The sequence below is a fragment of the Galeopterus variegatus genome, unplaced genomic scaffold (assembly GCF_000696425.1).
Source record: "Galeopterus variegatus unplaced genomic scaffold, G_variegatus-3.0.2 Scaffold358, whole genome shotgun sequence".
NCBI classification, from domain to species: domain Eukaryota; kingdom Metazoa; phylum Chordata; class Mammalia; order Dermoptera; family Cynocephalidae; genus Galeopterus; species Galeopterus variegatus.
In genome coordinates, this window is record NW_007726469.1 from 158,400 (window position 1) to 169,032 (window position 10,633).

Genomic DNA, 10,633 nt, shown 5'->3' on the forward strand with positions numbered 1-10,633 from the left:
AACCCTCGGTGTTGCCCCTGCTCCTCGCTCAGCCAGTGAGCGGCTGGTCTGTATGTGGGATCCGAACCCTCGGCGGGAGCGTCACCGCGCTTCCCAAGTGGCGCACTGTAGCAGTGTGCCACCGGGCCGGCCCTCCATTAAAGATTTTTAAGGGCCTTGCTATATCTCCCTGGTGATTTGTCAGCTGTATTTTTCCCTTACTTCATTTCACAATTTTCTTTCTGCTATATATCTTAGTGAATTCTTCCTTTTGTTTTTGGCAGACTCTACTTTTTCAAGCCTAATTTTTCTACCACACTTTATCTTCCAGTTTCTTTTCTCATGCCTTCCCTCATATTTTCTAACACCACTTTCATTCAGCTTCTCTTCTTTTCACCTCACCAGACCATGTTAACTTGATCCTAAGGCCCCTTTTCCTTTGCAAATATTGACTTCTTGCCAGTAAACCCCAGGTGTGTCATATGAAGCCCCCAGAACAAAACTGGAAGCCACATCAAGGGCATCAGGAGGTACAGTCAGTGCCATCAGCTTCTCCTCAGGGAGAGACCAAGAGACCAAACACTCTTCCCATGCTTACATCTCACTACACTCAAGCCAGAGATCCATGTGCACTGGTAGAGAAGGAAAATGCATAATATCCTCAGAGTGACTTGGTTACTCAATTACAAGGAGGATAGGGAGACCACACAATACTCAAGGCAATACTAGCAGAGGTGCAGGTCTGCTCGGCAAGTGTGTCAACACGTGGCCAACTTGGACTATCAATCAACGAATAAATGTCAATCAGTGACAAATAAAGCAATTAGGAAGGCATGAAATGAATAGCGTGGTATGTCTCTAAGTGCTGCCCCAGTTCAGCAAAGGACTTCATTTCACAATTTATCTTTCATCCTGCCATATGAAACACGACAGAGTTGAATCAGCACTATACGGTTGACAGCAAATCTGTAATGTTGATAAAATAGATAACATTATTGAGCACTTATTCTGAGCTAAGTGCTTCACATACATTATCTCGTTTAAACTTCAAACTTCCTCTATGTTAAATATTGTTTTATAGGTGCAGAAATTGTGGCTCACAGAACTGACCCTTCATCACATGACCAGCAATAGTGGATCCAGGATTCCAAGCCTAGCAGCCAAAATCAAAGACGATATTCTAAGTCACTATAAAGTGGTCTAGAAAGTTCTCTGCTCGTGAAATATAAATATCACAGCAATTTGATCTCCATCAGCATCAATTTATAATATATATGAACAAGCTCTTTAAAAGAAATAAGCTGGGCTCCCCTTTCTACCCCACCCTCGCCTCGCACTTGCAAGGATATATCTGCTCAAGAGGAGAGAGAACGTCTTCTACGCCCTGCCAAAAGCCACCCCCACCCACTGAGAGGCTTTCTTGCACCACCCTCCTTCTCACTTTCCTCATAGGATCTATCAAGATCTGAAATTATCTTGCACATTTGCTCACTTACCTGTTTATATTGTTTCACCTGGTAGTTTATTAGCCCTGAGGCAGAGTCTGTCTCAATGGTTACTACATCCCGAGTACACAGTCATTCCTTTAGCTTCTCAAAATTGTATTTCTGTTTCATCTTTGTTATGGAATTTTATTTTAATGTAAAATAGTTTTAAATTTAAAGCTATCATATATAAATCAAAAATAATTGGTGAATGGACACAAAGAATGAGTATATTTTGTAATGACTAATATGCCAACTATCCTGACTTGATCATCACATATTGCACACAAATACTGATAGTCAACTCTGTACCCCACAAATCTGTATAATCAATTATGTTTCAATTAAAAAAAAAATCACTGGGTAGCCAGAGGATATGTGATAAAATATGGATAAAAGAAAAAAATAAAAAATTAATTACTGTGACTAGAAGTCTGTAAGTTTAATATTTTGCTGAGTTGTATTTTCAATTATTATTAGTACATAATTGATCAAAACAATTTGGAGTAGGTAAATACATACGTATTTTCATAATAATTTTCAAATATAAAAAGTAAAACTTTTATTAGAAAGGTACCTCTTAATGAGCTAATGGAGAAGTATGTTTAATATCTTGAATATAAGTGACACCAATATTATGAAAAGCTACTCTGGTACCCTAGGTTGTGACACTTGGAACAATGAACTATAACAGATTCAGGCTGAGTAAGTGATAGACCTTTCTTTGTAACGGGGGAGATGGGCCATTGTGAAAGGGGAGGTGGGAAAGGACTACTAACACAACTCTTTAACTGTGGATGTTCTTTGATCAATTTTAGGAAAGAGGTAATTAATCCTCTTAAAAGTCTCTGTCTCTAATACCCTACCCCTTGGAAAATCTTCATGTATGTCAGGAGCACACACGCCCTCATTGGAATACCCCTGCTGTACAGTGAACTGCCTCCATAAATTAATGCCTACTGTGCCCAGTGAATAATAACTTATCTGGTGCAGGATCAAGCGAGCCCCTACACTAGCTTTGCCAGTATGAAGTTCAGCACGGGAGAAGATTTACTGCACCTATCCAAAATTTTCACCGCATCTAGGCAAAGAACTAGCCGTCTTCACATGGAACATTTTCTTTTAAAGAGAAATATAGAGCCATAGAATTCTATAGCCAAAAGATATCTTGGATATAAATTAACTTCCTTGTTTTACAGATAAGTTCACCAACCATAATATGAAAGCCAGCTCCAGAATTCAAGTCTGATTCTTAGTCCAGGGTAGGAAAGGAGGCTAGCTATCCTCTAAAACTCTGTATTCCTCCATCTATTGTATAGAGTCAGGGCTGGGAAGTGGGCTGCCCAGCCAAGGACTATATTTCCCAGCCCCCTAGTGGCTAGATGCAGCCATGTGACTGAGTTCCATGCAAAGGAACGTGACAGAAATGACGTGGGGCATCCAGGCCTTGCTTATAAAGTCCTCCCACGTGCACTTCCCCATGCCCTTTTTTCCTCCAAACTGGATGAGATGGAGGCACCTCTAGAGTGACCTCAGAAGCTTCATATTTCTTTCTCTCTGTATCACAGTAATATATTGAACTTTCAGCAAGAGAGAAAAGAACTGTGGTTACTAGAGGTGGAAAAGGGGAGGGAGGGGACTAATGTGGAATTGGTCAATAGACACAAAGAATGACTGCGTATTGTAATGATGAATAAGCTAACTATCCTGATCTAACCACCACACATTGTACACAGTTATTGAAAATGAACGTTGTACCCCAGATGTATGTACAATAAGTTATGTTATAAAAAAAAAAAAAGCAGCTTCATATTGAAGACGGAAGAGCCTTTTTCAGCTGGAGAGCCTAATGACCTGTTTGCTTGACCAGTACTTTGTTACAAGCAAGAAATTAACTTCTATTATGCCTGAGTTAGCTTACCCTAACTAATACACAGGGTTTTTACAGTATACCACCCTACCTTTCCTTTGATCCATTGAGTCACTTCATCTCCTCTTGAAGTGCGAAAAGATAATTTTAGTACATTGTGATGGCTAATTTTATATGTCAGCTTGACTGAGCCACCAGGTGACCAGACAGTTGGTTTAGCATTATTCTCAGTATGTCTGTGAGAGTGTATCTGGATGATAGTAACATTTAAATCGGTAGACTGAGTAAAGCAAATTGCCCCCCTCACTGTGGAGGGGCCTCATGCAAGCCACTGAAGACCTTGATTGAACAAAAAGGCAGGGTAAGAATTCTCTCTCTGCCCAGTTGTCTTTGAGCTGAAATATTGGTCTTTTCCTACTTAAGACTTGTCCTCATACTAAAACTTAAACCATCAGCTCTCCTGGTTCTCAGGCCTTCAGACTTGGACTAGAACTATACCATCAGCTCTCTCAGGTCTCCAGCTTGCCAACTGCAGGGTCTGTGATTTATCAGCCTCTATAGGCAAGACCCAATTCCCTAATCTCTCTCTCTTTCTTTCTCTCTCTGTCTCTCTCTGTCAGCCCTACACACACACACATACACACACACACACACACACACACACAAACGAGGGTACTTCAAAAAGTGTGTGTGTGTTTGTGTATCTCATATTGGTTCTGTTTCTCTGGGGAATCCAGACTAATAAATATCTGGAGGTAACAGTTTGCTCTATGAGCTAGGGGTTGCATGGATTAATTGGTAAAACAGTAGCAATTCTTAGCTATCTGGTGTTGTAATGTGAAAATAAAGTGTCAATAGCATCTATCACCTAATTATTTAAGATCCTAGTGACAGCATAGTACCATGAGAAACAATATTTGCACCTAAAAGGAACAGAATTTTCAGTTTCCAGTGGTCTACTTGGCACACTATCCTGGGAGACAAATGTGCGAAAATCTATTTATCAGTTCGCCCTCCAGGGAAGGGGAAAACAAGGGTGGATGAAATCTCCAAAGCTAAACATTAGTTAAAAAGACAGGATCAGGGCCGGCCCGGTGGCGCACTGCTACAATGCACCACTTGGGAGCGCGGCGGCGCTCCCGCCGAGAGTTCGGATCCCACATACAGACCGGTTCCCGCTCACTGGCTGAGCGAGGAGCGGGCGCAACACCGAGGGTTGCGATCCCGTTGCGGGTCCGGTCCGGTATGGGCGCGACACTGAGGGTTGCGATCCATTGCCGGACACGAAAAAAGACAAAAAGGAAAAAAAAAAAAAAGACAGGATCAAATGTAGAATCTTCAGAATTTGGGACATGGAAGAAATCTCAGCAGTCGTCTAGACGCTTTCTTTTCCCAGTGAAGCCCAGAGGGGGAAAGTGGGCAATAACTTCTGGGTAGTATTATATAAACTGGGATTCAAACACAGTTCTGCCCCTCATTAGCTGTGCTACCTTAATTTAAGCAAGTTTCCTAACCTTTCTAAACCTCAATTTTCTCATTCTTAAAATAAGAATAACCTACCTAACAGAGAAGGCAATTAAGATTAATCAAGATAAAATATATATAGCGTGGCAATGGCTCAATAAATGTTAGTTTCTTTCCTGCGACAAAATCAGAATCAGAAGCCAAGCTTCCTCACCCCACCCCAGTTCAGGCCTTTCCATCCATACCACACTGCCTACAACTCCCGGTCCCCAGCCTTTCAGCAGGGGGTCTTCAAGTACTTTCCAAGACTCACTGAGGATGGCCCATGAAGCTCTGTTAGGTGGCCTCAGGGTTGGTATAGTGCAAATATAAAAACGGTTAACATCTGTACTCCTCATTCTGGTTTCATAATTTGATATATAATTATTAAAAAAAACATAAAAAGACACCTGCTCCCTGTGGCTTGCTGTGGCAATATCATGGAAAAAATTTACTGTGAGTCAGACAGAGGGCTTAAATCTCAGCTCCAGTTCTCATACTTCCTTGCTCTGTGCTACTTTGGGCCTTGATTTCCTCAGCTGTAAATAAAGGGGCTTAAATTACATAATGAAGCTGAGATTATTATTGATTCTAAAATCTTATTTGTTCACTGATACTTCATCAAAAGCACCAGCTTCCCTTAATCCTGGAGCATTCTTATATGTGTGATTTTGTGGCATTAAGTGTTTCTGGGTATGCTGGCAAAGCGGCAGCAGATGGAATAGCATCTCTATCTGATCTTTTATACTAAATTAGTTAGTCTTCAGTTCAATAAAGAGCAAAAATCCTTGCAAAAACTGCATGTGGCCATCAGAAAGCTGAACTGCATTGTTCTCTGGCACAGGGTTGAGTGTGACTCAGATGCTAAAAAATAAAAAACCCAGTAGCTGGTTTAAGTTAACATCACAAGGGACATTGGTATGCAACAAGAAAACAAATGTCTTCCCAAAAGGAGGGAAAATCCTCCACCCATGGTATGTATTCATTTGAGAAATATTTTTGGAAAGGGAGAAAAAACTTTGGGTAGTGATTTCATAGACAATCATTGTGGTGGAAACCAACTCCATACTTCTTGTGGTTTAAGATTTTAGCACTTATGACAACTACACAATTGACCCCAAAAAGCAAGGATGAAACGAGCCAGAGACCACTCCTAATGGTAGGTTATATCCCTTTTTTTCGATTGATGCATTCATTAAACAGATTGAGATTTACTTATTCACAGATTTATTGAGCACTTTAAATACATGCCAGGCCCAGTTCTAGGGCCTTGGGATACAGCAGTGAATAAAATATGCAAAATCTTTGCATTTATGGCATCTTAGTCCATTTGGGCTGCTATGACAAAGTACCATAAACTGGTAGCTTATAAACAACAGGAACTATTATCACAGTTCTGGAGGCTGGGAAGTTCAAGATCAAGGCACCAGTAGATTTGTTGTTTGTTTAGAACCCGTTTTCTGGCTCATAGATGGTACCTTCTCACTGTGTCCTCACGTGATGAAAGGTTGAAGGATCTCTCTGGGGCCTCTTTTATGAAGTCACTAATCTCATCCATGAGGGCTCCACCCTGATGACCTAATCACCTCCCAAAGGCCCCACCTTCAAATGCTGTAACACTGGGATTAGGTTTCAACATATGAATTTGGGTAGGACACAAACATTCAATCTGCAGCACATGGAAATCACATTCTAGTGGCAAATTCACCTCTTCTCCCAGAATTTGTAAGATAAGGTTTCAATTAAAAAAAAAGAAGAAGAAGAAAAAAGAAAAACATGGGGTGCTATACTTCTAGATTTTTTAAAAAGGCAATATAGCTCCTTTTAAAAACTTCCATCCCACTGGCATCCAAACATCAAAGGCAAAGGAAGGCCATTCATGTCATGGCTATGCTATGGACTGTTCAATGCCAAGTGAAAAAAATTGCCTTCCCATAGTTGGTTTGCTCATCAGGGACAAGTACCTCCAAGGCTTGCAAGCTGGGATCTTTAATAATCTGCAATGGCAAAATTAAGTTTCACCAGGAACTTCCCAACTTCTTCCTTTTATAAGAATGCCACAAAACATTTATTTTAGACTAGAAAACTTGATTGGGAAAAAAGTCCATAGCAGACCGCCACCGTCTATTGCCTTTGCTACCAGCCCACCTCCATAACAATGTGGACATAAACTAAACTATCATATGTGTTAACTTCCTTGTCTAAAAAAACAAGTGATCCTAGTAAAACTGGCTTAATACCAAGCCTCAGAAACCTAAGAAGAATGTGGCCCACTGGTAATCACAAAAGCAAGTGAATAGGAATTGTTCACAGGAATGCACACACACACACACACATTCATTCACTCAAGCACTCATGGAGAGTTCCAAAGTCACAGTATTAAATCACCAGAAGGAGTTACTGCAACTGAACTAAAAATGAGCCACTTACAACCCGAGGCTGTCCTTCTGGTCATTGACATCTCCCTCCCATTAGAGTTGACAATGGCAGGCTGTGAAGTAAATACCTCATCGTCTCTCCCACTGTCACAAGCCTCACACTGCAGCTTTACAAAGATAAAATAATAACTACATGTCAGGGCCGAGCCCGTGGCGCACTCAGGAAAGTGCGGCGCTGGGAGCGCAGAGATGCTCCCGCTGCGGGTTCGGATCCTATATAGGAATGGCCGGTGCACTCACTGGCTGAGCGTGGTGTGGGCGACACCACACCAAGGGTCGCGATCCCCTTACTGGTCACAAAAAAAAACAAAAATAATAATAATAATAACTACATGTCAATCATACCGTCTTAAACTAGCTCTGTGCAATGTCTGTCAAGGCCCCTCCCCCACCAGCTCCTGTCAGGAANTCTTAAACTAGCTCTGTGCAATGTCTGTCAAGGCCCCTCCCCCACCAGCTCCTGTCAGGAAATTACTACGACCCAAGGAATGGCCAACAGCTCAAACACTGGGTCTCCTTGGTAAGTACTTTTCTCATTTCCATTGCTCTTCAAACTTGGAAAATACTTAATGATCATTTTAATTACATGATTTAGGGTACTTTAGTTCTCAGAACGACCCTGCCAATAAATCTGCATTACTACTCTCTACTATAGACGGGAAAACTAAGAGACTTACTCAAGACCACTCAGCACTTTGCATCTGTGACTAACCATTTAGCTCTTGGTTAAAGTGACTTATAATAGTATTTGTTTGCTTTTGGGAGTTCAAGTGTAAAAAAACTTCTCCCTCCTTCCCCACTCGTAACCCCCATCTCTGTCCTCGTCCTCCCCCCAGGTTTATACTGGGACCCAGGCACCTCCTTGGGTCTTGGCAGGAGTGGCATGGAGAGAGGAAAAGGGGGTGGGGGTGGGGGGCAAGCCAGAGCTGCTGGCACCCAGCTATGTTTACATCCACCTGCACTTGCCCAACTTCAGGCCTACTGGTTGGAAGTGCCTGTCTCCTTCAGCAAAGCCAAGTTCACCAACAGGCTGCATAGAGAGGAACACGTCATATTGGTCTCCTTAATAAGTATGGGCCTCTGAGACCTCGGGGTCCTCAGTGCATGATCACCAGCCACTGCTTTCTGGAGACCCAGTTCACAACTGTGACAGCTTGTCAGTATGAGGAGATCACAGCTTTTAAAACTAAATACAACCCATTTGCAAAAGCTTTCCTTGATGCAAAGGAAAGAAGCAATTACAAAGATATGATGGAAGAACCTCGAGCCAGCAATCTGGGTACTCCCAACCAGGGGGGTGGCTTATTCCTGGAACCAGCACCTTCGGTCCACCTGCCAAGCCCCATCCTCATTTTGGAGGCCCCCCTCACTTCCCTTCACATATGGCTGTGAAAGGTACCCACCCTGAGTAATCACTTGTTCATCCCTCTACCCAGCCTTTACACTCATCAGAATAATTCCCCAACACAGTCTGACAATTCATGTGCATGTTTATCCATGCTCCAATCCCATGACAATTGGGCCAGCCTCAGAATGCTTGCCCATACCAGCATGCTCCCCATGAGTCATAACACTGGACCATCTAGTTCTAGAATCCCCACTATATCAAGGGGCTGCCATGGTCACAGACCTTCTTGACAGCCAGTGCAATGCTTTGGCCCAAGCTCACCTCACAGCCGCATGGACAACCAATGTCACCACCTTCCATGTGAATCAAGACCCTTGTCTTAAAAGATGCAATGACTTCTTTGTTGTGGCAACAAGTGTTTATTTCATTGATCTACTAGGTACAAAATGGCAGTCTTGTGAGTCAAGGGAAGGAAATAAAGCCTTATTAACTTCATTTTAAAATAAAGAAGACATACATGGTCTNGCTCTTGGTTAAAGTGACTTATAATAGTATTTGTTTGCTTTTGGGAGTTCAAGTGTAAAAACTTCTCCCTCCTTCCCCACTCGTAACCCCCATCTCTGTCCTCATCCTCCCCCCAGGTTTATACTGGGACCCAGGCACCTCCTTGGGTCTTGGCAGGAGTGGCACGGAGAGAGGAAAAGGGGATGGGGGTGGGGGGCAAGCCAGAGCTGCTGGCACCCAGCTATGTTTACATCCACCTGCACTTNTTGCCGGACACGAAAAAAGACAAAAAGGAAAAAAAAAAAAAAGACAGGATCAAATGTAGAATCTTCAGAATTTGGGACATGGAAGAAATCTCAGCAGTCGTCTAGACGCTTTCTTTTCCCAGTGAAGCCCAGAGGGGGAAAGTGGGCAATAACTTCTGGGTAGTATTATATAAACTGGGATTCAAACACAGTTCTGCCCCTCATTAGCTGTGCTACCTTAATTTAAGCAAGTTTCCTAACCTTTCTAAACCTCAATTTTCTCATTCTTAAAATAAGAATAACCTACCTAACAGAGAAGGCAATTAAGATTAATCAAGATAAAATATATATAGCGTGGCAATGGCTCAATAAATGTTAGTTTCTTTCCTGCGACAAAATCAGAATCAGAAGCCAAGCTTCCTCACCCCACCCCAGTTCAGGCCTTTCCATCCATACCACACTGCCTACAACTCCCGGTCCCCAGCCTTTCAGCAGGGGGTCTTCAAGTACTTTCCAAGACTCACTGAGGATGGCCCATGAAGCTCTGTTAGGTGGCCTCAGGGTTGGTATAGTGCAAATATAAAAACGGTTAACATCTGTACTCCTCATTCTGGTTTCATAATTTGATATATAATTATTAAAAAAAACATAAAAAGACACCTGCTCCCTGTGGCTTGCTGTGGCAATATCATGGAAAAAATTTACTGTGAGTCAGACAGAGGGCTTAAATCTCAGCTCCAGTTCTCATACTTCCTTGCTCTGTGCTACTTTGGGCCTTGATTTCCTCAGCTGTAAATAAAGGGGCTTAAATTACATAATGAAGCTGAGATTATTATTGATTCTAAAATCTTATTTGTTCACTGATACTTCATCAAAAGCACCAGCTTCCCTTAATCCTGGAGCATTCTTATATGTGTGATTTTGTGGCATTAAGTGTTTCTGGGTATGCTGGCAAAGCGGCAGCAGATGGAATAGCATCTCTATCTGATCTTTTATACTAAATTAGTTAGTCTTCAGTTCAATAAAGAGCAAAAATCCTTGCAAAAACTGCATGTGGCCATCAGAAAGCTGAACTGCATTGTTCTCTGGCACAGGGTTGAGTGTGACTCAGATGCTAAAAAATAAAAAACCCAGTAGCTGGTTTAAGTTAACATCACAAGGGACATTGGTATGAAACAAGAAAACAAATGTCTTCCCAAAAGGAGGGAAAATCCTCCACCCATGGTATGTATTCATTTGAGAAATATTTTTGGAAAGGGAGA

The 10,633-nt window shown here is 42.0% G+C and overlaps 1 pseudogene; it reads left to right on the plus strand.

Annotated features, from left to right (window-relative positions):
• LOC103586649 overlaps nt 1–8,912 on the plus strand; it is a 10,073-nt pseudogene extending 1,161 nt beyond the window's left edge.
• Nucleotides 8,913–10,633: the final 1,721 nt, after the last annotated feature.